Raw genomic sequence first — 11,462 nt, 5'->3', positions numbered from 1 at the left:
AATTAACACCACCAATATCAAATTAACACCATGCGATGTCATTACTGAATTAACTCTAGCGCAGTGTCAAAAATATCACCAGCCACAGTGTCAAATTAACACCACGAAGTGCCAGGCGAACACTTTTTAACACCGTCACAATACATTTTCAACACCTGTTGCTGTGGTCCTCTATTGAAGTTTGATCGGTGTTAGATTTAACACCCATGGTGTTAAATCTAACACCGATGCTTTTACAGCGTGAAACTGAAACTGAAACAATCATTCAAGCCACGTTGTGTGGTTCCTCTCAAATTAAACCTCCACCCAGGTAAAAAAAGTACAAAAACACAAACAGACAATACTTAAGTAGTTGGCTTTTAATAAGGATCGGAGCAGCGAGCAAACCGTAAAATGATCACACACACACACACACACACACACACACACACTGAGTACTCTTGCTCCGAATGCTACAAGATAAAAGGTGACTATTAGATTAAAATTTCCAATCGGCAGGCGTCTGTTTATTTCGCAACTGGCAATGCGACCACGTACGACCAAGATACAAAACTATATCACAGTGAGAAATAGTGAAGACAGTTGCAAAAAGATAGAGGGAGAGGAGGGATGGGACGATGGAAGGAGAGATAGAGTAAGTGAGAGAGCTGAGAGGAGGGGGGGGGGGGGGGAGAGAAAGATGAATGCTATTAAAATAGGTATCAGCCGATTGTTCGCCCATCTGAAAGAGCGAGTGTGCACACGATTGCCCTCTCACGTGGAATATACAGTATTCTGTGTATCATACTTACAGCACACTGCGTGCGCAAATGTATTCATTAATTCTACACGCTGTGCTACAGTAGTACGTTCATATCTGCGGTAGAAGAGAGTGCGTCATATAACACGCAATACTTCTTATGCGGTGCACGGGTGTGAAAGTTTCTTGTGACTTTCTCTACGGCGAACCTTAATTCTATGCTACCTGTCTGGCTCCCCAATTTTGTTCCTCACGTGTTCTTGAGCCCACTAGACATTCTGCGTGCCACTGTCTTGAGTGAATAAGTTTTACGGTCCAGTAACGTAACCGGAAAACATACTTTACAGAGATCAGATTCGCGGCTTCAATCTGCGAGCAGCTGCTGCAGTAGACGCTTTCGAGTACCGGTAGTAGCGGGCCCAAGGCGGCTGAAGCAACGAGGCGGGGGAACTATTTCAAGATCCGTCGGTGCGGTTTAGGATGGATTGTGCGGTGTTCGAGCACTCACCCAGCATGGATGAACTACAGCCACCAGACGGGCACCTAGAATGGGACCAACTGCTGGAGGAGATTGGCGGTACGGCCTTACTAGCCGGGTAAGTCTCGCTGTGTATGTGTTGCTGTGACTGTACATCACTAAGACGTTAAGATGGCTTTGAATTCACCGCAGCAGATACTTCACAACTGCCATGTTCATCTTGTAGTGATTTATTCTTTATTTCACTATTTCTTTTTTTTACGGCGACAGCATAATGGATATTCAAAATGAAGAACGACTTAAATGAACAATCAGACAGTCTTTTTAATATCTTTGTGTTCTTACAATTTTCTTTTAATTAAGGGTGTATGCAATATGGCAAAATCTTCATCGAGTTAAAAAAATATAAATGCACTCATGGTATCAAAGTTAATGTCAAGACCTTGACTATACTGATACAATTTTCCTTCTTTAGTTGTTATAGCCCGCTAGATATTTTATAATAAGACTAATAAAAACACAGAAACTTCGACAACGCTGTATGTTTTTGTCGTTGTCTTCACTAAAATCTTCCCAGCGAACAACCAGGGAATGTTTGCTGAGTGTTCCTTTAAGTGACATGTCTGCGAGCATTAATGCTGCATGAATGGACTCCGACTCGTCGACGGTACTGCATATACAATCGCTCCTGGTGAGCACGCGAATGTATAAAAGAATCTCCATAGTGATCGCTGCCTTGTGCAAATAGGAGAATGACGGAAATGTGCACAACATCTCTCTACCAGATGTCGAGAGTATGAGATAATATTTCAAGGAGAGAGAGAGAGAGAGAGAGAGAGAGAAGAGAGGTATATACAGGTATTATTTTTCTACGAGAGTTATATATAGAAAGAGAGAGCTGGCATAGAGAAGAAAAGACAGGTATTTAATGCAAACCGATAGCTATCAAAGAAAAGTAGAGGGAGAAAGAGAGAGAGAGAGAAGGAGAGATAGAGAGAGAGATGGAAGAGAGGTAGAAACAATATACCGGTATATCATTTTTCTACGAGAGAAATATATTATAGAAAGAGAGAGCTGACATAAAGCGTAAGAGACAGGTATTTGATGCAAACCGATAGCTACCAGAGAGAAATAGAGGGAGAAAGAGAAAGATACACATTTGTATATATATATATATATAGAGAGAGAGAGAGAGAGAGAGAGAGAGAGAGGGGGGGGGGGGAGAGAGAGAGAGGGAGACAGGCAGAGGCGGGCAGGCAGGCAGACAGACAGACAGACATTAGAAGAGATCAGAATATTGAGATACGGCGATTGAGAAAAAATACGATGATATTGAGAGATGGGGAGAGAGAGAGAGAGAGAAAAAAAATAGAGTAGACACTACGTAATACTGAAGGTATATGATGATGATTGACATAACATAATTTAATTTACGTATTTTCATTACAGGCATAAAACGTAGATTTAAAAGACAAGTAAGAAGCCGCACTGCAACCTTAACATGGTGAAATAGAGACTGTATAGTCGACACAGTGTCATTCTGTGCATCTTCGGGTTCTTAAATACGATGTTGGAATACCAGACGAACTAGCTTTAAATCAGCGATTCCTTAAGAGCATATTGCTAGTCATGAGAATTTCAGTAAACCTTGCCTGGTCACTGATGTACAGCAGTCGTCATGAAATCTCTTACTTGTCAAAATTGTACCTTTTAATTTTCTTAGAATCTAATCAAACCTCTGTACAATTATCCTAAAGAGGATTGTTGTCAAATTGTTAATAAATGAAAATATAAGGATAATGATAACAATGAGCACGCTTAGGACGTCCCTAATGAATATAAATATTTGTAATAAAATGATGAATAGTTATATTGTATTGTTTTAATATAGTTGTAGTAATCATAATAGCTGTAGCACACACGAAAACAAAATCAATTAAAGAGGAACTCATGGCGCTTTTAGGTTTGATGGTCAAAAGAAAGAAGAAAAAAAATGAAAAAAGGGAAGAGACGATAAATAATAAAGGATATGTCAGATTAAAACTTGCTGTTTAAGCTATTCTTTAAAGCCGATTTATAATGTGACGTCACTCTAGATACGTGAAACACAGTGCGAGAACAAATTGAAGAGAGTAAAAGGTCGGAGGACTGAGAGAGAATGATAGATGGTGAGTGTGTGCGAGTGTGTGTGTCCAGGCGGATGTATGTGGGTCGTGTATAAGTGCGGGAGTGTGCATGTCCACGTGATTTCGTATCATTACATGTACATTGTATTAACAACAGAATTGCAAATGACTCTTTTTTATGTTTGAGTGACTGCTAAATCACAGATTATAGTTGATTTCGGGTCGTATAATGAAAATAACATATATATTCCTGATCTCGGGAAGTATAAAATGGAAGTCATTATGGTGGATTATTGTATTTTGATTATTCTTTTTTTTTTACCGTAGTTGTCCACCTAGAATAGAAAGATGAAAAAATCATAATAATTTCATGGATAATCTTATCATGGCATGGAAATATCGAAAATATCCCGTTCAAACACACAAAAAAATAAGTCCGTCATTAATGCCGGAAAAAAAAAAATCGACACGTGGAATCGACACGTGGAACTTGATTTTAAATTATCGGGATCGGGAACAACTTGCTGATATCACTACTTTCTTTTAATAGATCGCTTTCAAACAACGACCAATACGTATGATTTATAATGCATGTGGCTGTGTGTGTGTGTGTGTGTGTGTGTGTGTGAGTGCGTGCGATGCTTAAACCCGTTGAGGACGGAGTGATTTTGCTACATCACGCACTTCCCATAGACATTTGCCCGAGTATACTGGGGACAAATGAACATGAAAGAGACTAAGTTACTGAAATATCTGATAAATAGTCGTCATAGCTCGTTTGATGCTTCAGACCAGGTCCTTGAGTGGAATAAGAGGAGATATTGATATTACACACACCGTCTAATATACAAAACTTTATTGGTATACGAGAAAGTAAATCAAATGAAAATGAACAGGGAGGGAACAAAGTGAATAACTAATTAATGGAAGAAGCCAGAGGCTAATTACACGCAATGTTGGATGTACGAATGGCAAGAACAATATAGATGCACCAGATTTTGATTACAACGGGTGCCAATCAAAATACCAAGGGTAGCCTTTGTCGCATTCAAATTGCCTCAAGTCCTTGAAATTGCAACAAAGGAACCTACAAAGCTTAATTATCAGTTTCATTTGTAGGGTAGTACAATTTCGGTTGATATCAAATATGCGCTGACGGGTATTGAGACTCTTAATTAATCATCTTGCAACCTGGAATGGATGCCAGGTCTTGAATTAATACAATTAACATCGGACACACCGACATTTCCATAATACTCACCCGTAAAGGAAGAAGAAGAAGAAGTAATACAAAAATGCCTGTAGCTGCTTATAATACCGCAAGACGATATTCAGCGCGATGTTGAAAAGAAGAATTTTTCATCCATTTCAAGGTTTACAAAATGAAATGAAATTCTGAGAATGGAAGTGTGTCGGTTTTTTTTTTTTGTGGGGGGGGGGGGGAAGAGGGAGATTACTGGAAGGTAATTTTTAGTACGTGTTCATTCCTGTTTTACTGATTTAAACATAATGCAATCGAAAGTGTTAGCACAATGGTGTTATACAGGAGGATTACAATATCAGCCGTTTAAAGTACAATGACCGTATGGTAGTTCGGGTCGTGACATTCTCGTATGAAGATTACTCTAACCCTTCCCTTACACTCCCCCTCCCCCGTTCTGCTGAGGGTTCCGGAAATGAAGCCTGCTGCATTCAGCTGGAGAGAGGCATTGTTGAGCTGAAATTATGCGTCAAGGTTCTCTCAGAAATGGCATTTTTCTCTATTCCTTCCAACCTGTTGCAACTTACTTCTTTGAATAGCCACACTTTTCTACCATCTGACTTGAAATTAGCAGTTTTTACTATCATATCATTCTCATTATCATCATTACTTTTGATGTTATCTGTATGAGAATTGTCACTTTATCATTAAAATGATATGCTGTTATTATCTTTATGTCTTAAAGTATTTATATCTCATCGTGGTTTTTAAGAGAAACATTATAGAAATGTAAATGTGTATAATGATATCATATTATAGATATGAAATACAAAAAAAAAATACCACAAGTTTATGTCAGTATAACGTATATAAAATGTGAATATCATAATATATCACCGTTGTAAATTCAATCAAAGATAGGGGAGCTGATTTGGTGCAAATATTTAATAGCAATATCTTGTTCCCTTAGAATAATAATTACAAGTACACACAGTCATATCAGCATTGTTGAAAAAAAAAATGATTATCATGTTTCATTGATCTATGAACAACTCCAGATACCGTATTATCATTAGATATAGACCGAGAGAGAGAGAGAGAAGAGACTAAAAAGGAGGCAGAGAGAGAAATAGATGAAGACAGAGAGATAGATAGAGAGAGAGGGAGGGATAATTTGGGAAAAGGAGGGAGAGAGAGAGAGGGAGAGTGCTTGTATGCATTGTATTGGAATTTCTCTTGATGTTTTGTAGACACCTCTCATGTTCAATGTTGTCTCCGTCAAATGCCATTTGAGAAACCTACAGGATATAACGAAAAAGAGAAGGAAAAAGAATACCACCCATACAGCTGTAATGTCTTGGCATTTGCAGTGACAACTTTACGAATGTAAGGATACTTGTAATATCATTAGCAAGTCGTCTTCACGTACATCGGTTGTTCCGCCTGCCTAAATCTATTTCTGTGATTCTAATGGCGTCAGGGGTTTCGATGACCGGCGTTTGAACGTCAACTTTTTTTTTTCTCCCAGCTGTTATTATAGGGTGATGGTTTTTAGATGAGCTTGGGGCACGGAAACGTGCCGAGATTGAACTGTGTGTCCCCCTAATGAATACATGCTAAACACGAGCGAAGGAGATAGGTGATTAATTAACGTCGTCCCGGAACGAATGAGCCTTACGTGTGTGCGCGGATAATGAGCGAAGGGGAAAATAGAGCGAGACAGGATGTATAGAGATCGGGGCAAGAATAAAAAGAAGAAAATAATACAAATCGGTGGGGAGGGAGAGAAAAGGAGAAAAGGGGGAAATTGGGGCGTACAGAAATAATGACAATGAAGACGCATAAATACAGAGAGTGAGAAGAAGAAGAAAAAAAAGAAGAGAGAGAGAGAAAAAAAAGGTAGAATGCTGTTACACTGAGCATATCGGAAACTTGCACATAATGGAAAGAAACCCAAGTTAAGGAATATACTAGAGATGGACGAACAGAAGAAAGAGGAGAGAGAGAGAGAGAGAGAGAGAGATAGAGGGAGAGACAGAGAGGGAGACAGAGAAATGTATCGTGATTTCAATAACTAGATGAGTGGTTTTCTTTAGTTCATTACATACATAACCATGTATAATATTTAGTCGCAGTATTAGTAGGCCTAATAGCAGAAGTAGAACCAGCAGCAGCAGTAGTACTAGAAGTAGTAGTAGTAGTAGTAGTAGTAGTAGTAGAAGTAGTAAAAGTAGTAGTTGTAGTAGTATTAGCAGTATAGTATGAGGAGTAGCAACATAAAATAACAGTTAGTATTCGAGTATAGACTAGTACTGATAAGCAATGGATTAATAAACGGTATTACTTAATGGTTATTGTATGCCGCAGCATGCAGCTGTGGGCGTAGCAATCCATACTGTCGTCTTTACCCTCTGCTCGAACATTTTGTAACATATCACCATAGCAGAGAGGACGTCACTCTCTGTATAATGGAAATCTTTAAAAAGGCATTGGCGAAGGTTTCCCGCATGCTTTTGAAGTCTCCACGTCGTTCTTAAGACTGCTGCAAAACGAGCGGCACAAACAATCCAATGAGACGTTTGCATCGCAAACTTATTATCTGCAGTAATTATGTGCAGTGTGTTAATTAGGCTGGGTATACTAAGCGGAGCTTGTCTCTGAAGCTTGTCCTATGGCGGCATCTGCGCAATCACCTATAGATGTACAGGAAACGGATTCACTGTGCTGCAGCTTGGGGGTAGATTACAGCAGTGGTTTTTGTCGTCAATGTCAAGATAGATTATATCACTCCACTCCTCCATCCCCATCTCTCCCTCCCTCCCCATCTCTTTTTAACTCTTCAGACAAGAACGCCCCCTTTTAGGCACACACACACAAACACACACACACACACACACACACACACACACACACACACACACACACACACACACACACACACACACAGTCACACACACACATACCACTCTATCATTATACAGAAACATACTATGATTCTCTTGTACGCAAGCACGCACGGTCTAACACACCTAAACATATTCTCCCTCACTTGTGCCCAATTTTTCTATCTCTTTATTCGACTCTAACCGCTTTAAACGATACTAATTTCCTAAAACTATAAAAATGTTCATTAAGTTTAAACACAGATAATCGTCCGAACCAGGTTAATGATAATTTGTGTGGTTTTTTTTTTCAGATCCAGATTATAACCTGTCTTGTAATATTTGTAAATTATGATTTTTCTAAATGGTTGAATTCATCTATAGTTGATAGTATATTGGATGTTCTTTGACATTTTTTCTCTTCTTTGGGGGTTTCATTTTTTTTTGTTCTTTACCATGCAGATCACTTCTTTTGTGGGTAACTACAGTCAATTGAACTTTAATTTTCTAGCTCCCTATAAAGTGACGGTATAGTATTGGTTGAGATGAGGATTGAACTTTTAACTTTTTGCGAGATAGTAAGAAACCACTTATGAAATTCTACAGAGTTATATATATATATATATATTTTAATATATAATGTATATTTTAATGTATATGAATATAAATTAAAGGTTTATAATAATGGTGCGTCCCCATCCGGGTCTGGGCTTTTCCAGGGTTTTTCCGGTTCCCCGGGGCTGAGTTGTCTCATGTGATATTAATAATTTATGTAATTTATTGTTATTGTTATGTTAATGTGCGCGGAATGAATGACCGTGTCTCATTGTGAATAATTTATGTATGCGGAATCGCCCCACTTTATTATATAGGACTCACTGGAATATAAAATAATGCAAATGTTTGTTAAAATTCAATAGGTATGTTAAATGCCGTCAAGAGAAAAGTGTATCATGTATGTACTACACTTGGCCGAGTTTTCTTCTTCTTCTTCTTCGTCTTCTTCTTCATGCTATTTTACTTTTCTCCTTTTTTCTTTCTATGTTTCCTTTTTTTCTACTCCTAATCTTTCTGGTCTCATTTCTTATCCTTTTGCCTGCTTATACAATATTTTTCACACTTTGAATATGTGTAGGATTCTGTCAAAGTTATGTGTATTTATGTTCGTAAATCTTCTGTAACATTGTGTGATATTTATGTATATGCCCTGCTTATTCTGTTCATCCAGTTATGTCCTGGGCTTTTATGTTTTGTATTTATGTATTCCTTTGTTCGATTTGTATATCAATAAAGTGATGAAATATATATAAGAGGAAAAATCCTCTTAGAATCATGGTCTTTCATATTTCATCTTCAAGAAGTTTCTCATTATCTCACAAAAAAGTGGAAACCCAAAGCATCATCTCAACCAAAACTATATACCATGTTTAAAAAAATGTTATATGATTATTAGTTATTTGCATGTCTCGGTGTCTTTTCAGTTGAATCTGCACCGACTCCTTAAAATGCAAATAATTGTCTCCATTTCTCGATAAATGGGCATCTTTCCCCCAGCGCTTGCAGCGATGTTCATCTGATGGGATCTCTTTCGAGAATACATCAAACCTTGACCGAGATTTGATCGGAAGAAAAGAGCCATAAGCACACCGAATGCGATAGTATGCTTTCAGAGAGATTCAAAACAGTCTTATAATATGGCCTTCATTTTGTGTTCTTTCCTTACGCGTGTATCATTTGTATTAGCCATCTTCATGTTATTTCAGTTATTTCATTTCCGACAAAATATCATTTGAGCATGTCATTTGCAAACACATTCCTCGCTATTTTGATACTCTCTTAAAATTGCTTGTGAGGCTGTATTGTCACTACCCAAGTGTCTACTTGTTTATATCAAATAACTTTTGACGTCCTTTTCTTCATTATTTATACGAATGCTGCATTACATGCTTTTAAATACCTGAACTGCACTCTTAAAGATAATGGACAAAAAAAAAGTAACACATAATTTCGTAATAACAAATCTTACGTTGGGAGAAAAATAATCATAATAAAATCATAATATTTCATTTTGAACGATTGCAATCCAAAATGAGGACAGATACAAGTATGATGATTATCATAAACCGATATTAAGCGGTAGGGAGAGATACAGAGATAAAGATAGAGAGAGAGAAAGAGAGAGGGAGATAAAGAGGGACAGAGATAAAGATAAAGATAGAGAGATATATAAAGATAGCGAGAGAGGTATTACAAAAGTTAGAGATAGAGAGAGATAAGGATATATATATATATATATATATATATATATATATATATATAGAGAGAGAGAGAGAGAGAGAGAGAGAGAGAGAGAGAGAGAGAGAAAGATAAAATAGAAAGAAATAAAGATAATAGAAAGATAGAGATGGGCAGATAGAGGGCGGGGTGAAGAAGTGACATTGAGGATGAAACAAAAAAACATAAGAAAATAGAAAAAGGGCAATCAAATTGCTATCTTTTTCTGGTTATCTGTCGTGAAGCTTGTCATTCGCCACTTGGTCAATTCTTGAAACACTTGGTATAACTCTTCAGGAGCGATTTATTACTGCGTGGGCGAATGAAGCACAATCAAGTTTAACTCGTCTGAAAAGGAATGACTAAATGGCTAAGTGGATCTGACAGGTACACGTTCGTCTTGTTTTTCAAGGTGAAATGCCTGGGGGCTTTGTCCTTCACATTTTACTGCTCGAGAAAATGACAGCTCTTTGAGATGCACTGCGGCGCTTCTTAGATTTTGGGCGTGTCTTTTGACATGTTGCATCCAATACCAGTAGTGCATGTTATCACTATGTGAAGGTGCATTGTATGCACAATTCGTTTTTGCGTGACTGCCCCATTAATGTCCTTGTGCTAGAACTCGCTGCAGAATATATTTTTTATAACACTGTTTCTTCTCCAATTTAGAGTCTCTGAATTTTTCCCCCCGCGTGTAGGTGTATAGTCTAATTCACAAAAGAAAAACTTAACACTGGATCTGTATTGTTTGCACATGTTTAAACACACCCATTGCTTTTGTCTGTTGTTAACACACTATAATAGTCTTCACACTTCACACATTATGTGCGCAGAGAGCGGAGGCGAGACTTGCGGAACAGATAGAAACAAAAACAGTTACAGTTTATTTTAAGTATGATACGCCAGTCCCGTTGTGATACCCTGCGTATTTCGTTACGACAGGACGCCGTGCATGCACAGCCCTATCCATATTGGAGAGGAACACGAGGACTACAGATGCTTGAAAATGACACATGATTGTTTTTCCGACTGTTGCCTGGAAAGGAAATAAAGCAAAAACAAACAAACAAACAAACAAACAAACAAACAAACAAACAAACACAAAAACGTGTAACATCTTGCTGTTCGACAATGCTATTACTGCTAACAGCACGTACTGTAACTCGAGATTTGCGCCCCTGGTTGAATCCACGGAGCTTATCTGTGGTTGCCATGGGAACTGCTGAAGACGGTGCACTGCGAGGAATTAATGTGTGAGCCACGTTTCCCGTCTTATATGCGTGAAGAGCCCACTCTGATTTTTTTTTTTCTCTCTCTCTTTTGGATGCATAATACTGCGTAGTATGCATAGGTATGGTTTGTACGCGCCGTTTGCCCGCCTCAGGCATTCGCTTGCCGATTTGAAAATGAGCATGGCAGCCAAAAATGCTTATAGGTATAGTGCTTATGACAAATACAAATACAAATACACACGCGAGCTTGCGCACACTTTTTTTTTTAATTAAGAGAGTTCTATTAGCATGGATTTTTTGCGCCTTTGTGTTGTTAATGCTTTTCTAAATCTGGCTCGGTCTCAGTGATTGACTTTCGACGACCAAATGCATATTGCTCTATGTAGATACTCATTCCTATCATCATCTTGATCATCACAGGGATAGTTATAACTGTACATGGATGATAATAACTTTCTGCTCCATTGAACATGATGATTGGACGATGTGAACCACTACCTGCATCATTAATATCCATCCATTATGGATGG

General features: G+C 38.1%; 1 protein-coding gene across 1 annotated transcript in view; it reads left to right on the top strand.

Moving 5' to 3' along the window:
* The first annotated feature begins 1,287 nt into the window (after positions 1 to 1,287).
* The window catches only part of LOC139737837 (uncharacterized), an 88,043-nt gene continuing 77,868 nt past the window's right edge, over positions 1,288 to 11,462 (top strand). The window contains exon 1 of the mRNA XM_071648510.1: positions 1,288 to 1,335. The gene's annotated coding sequence lies outside the window, so the exon portion shown is untranslated. The remainder of the gene's footprint in view (positions 1,336 to 11,462) is intronic.

Source organism: Diadema antillarum, unplaced genomic scaffold, assembly GCF_040938485.1.
Source record: "Diadema antillarum isolate AM-2024a unplaced genomic scaffold, OU_Dant_1.0 seq00000708_RagTag, whole genome shotgun sequence".
Taxonomy (NCBI): Eukaryota; Metazoa; Echinodermata; class Echinoidea; order Diadematoida; family Diadematidae; genus Diadema; species Diadema antillarum.
The sequence above is the reverse complement of the archived record's forward strand: the minus strand, read 5'-3'. Positions and strand labels throughout refer to the sequence as shown.